Here is a 1,304-nt window from a genome sequence, read left to right on the forward strand (position 1 = left end):
GTACAGAGAGGGCAGTGTTTCTCTGGGTCTTTCTCTCTCCCAGTCTTCCACTCTTCCCCATCTGAATTGGGGAATCACTTGATTGCAAGGAACAAGAAACAGAAACCTTTCAAAAGAACCAAAGTGAAAAGGGGATTTATTAATAAGGGGAATCTCATGGAACCCAATTTAAAATGCACATGGAACCCAATTTAGAATTAGTATGTGCATTCTTAATCCTATATTAATTAACTTAATTCCCTAAAACAATTAAGTAAATATTGTTTCCAATTTATAGAAAAGGAAACTGAGACCTAGAGAGGTAATATACTTATCCTTTAAAAATTTCCCTATTGTTGGACATTTGAATTGTTCCCCTATGTTCGCTATTATTTAAAAAAAAAACTTTGGTAAATTTTCTGTGAATGTTGGCTTTTTTTTTTTTTTTTTTAGTTTTGAAATGATTTTGTGAGAATAAATTCTGAGAATTATATTACTTAGAAAAAGGTTATGTGCTTTTCAGTGACTCATGAAGTGCTGCTCTGGTTTTTATTTCGTGTGATATTTACATTAACCAAGAAATATACAATTATTTTGCAAAGGTAAAGATGCCTTTGGCTGCTAATTATTTGACATATGTGTTGGATGATGAACATCAGAATTGAATCAACTATGGGCTCTTGTGTATTATTTACTGTTTCTCATAATATTGAGCATTTACAGAATATGGGCCTCATCCTTGAGGGTCCATAGCCATCAGCCACTCAGTCAGGCCGCTCTGATCTCTAGAGTCAGGGATCTGCATCTTCAGTATGATAGATCCTCTTCTGAAGTCATTCCACAGACAATTTTAGGAAAGGAATTTAACTGAAAAAATTGGAATTTTCCACTTGCTTTCCCAGCTGGTTTTGATTAATTATAAGATGGAACGATTGTAAGGGTAATTAGGTGCTTTCATCTCTTTGGAGTCAAAGTTGCATAGGAAGGAGACTGCAGTAAGAAGAAAATGATGGCCATGATGACAGTGATCAAGTTGGTGAATGCTGGACCGGAAGTGAGAGCTGATTACATGTCTTTCATTGCTATACCTTTGCTTCATCCTGGGATCAGAGTACAACGGTCTAATGGAATTCATCAGTTCAAGTGAGAAGCCTTCATTAAGAATAGACTAATTTTCTATTCATTCCACAAATATTTATTGAGTTCCTGTACAGGTACTCAATAAATATATGTACATATATAATATAATAATATTATAAATATATATACATGTATAAAAGATACAATAAGTATATACATATATAATATAATATTTATATTATAGA

The sequence above is a fragment of the Phoca vitulina genome, unplaced genomic scaffold, assembly GCF_004348235.1.
Source record: "Phoca vitulina isolate PV1807 unplaced genomic scaffold, GSC_HSeal_1.0 scaffold39, whole genome shotgun sequence".
Classification (NCBI taxonomy): domain Eukaryota; kingdom Metazoa; phylum Chordata; class Mammalia; order Carnivora; family Phocidae; genus Phoca; species Phoca vitulina.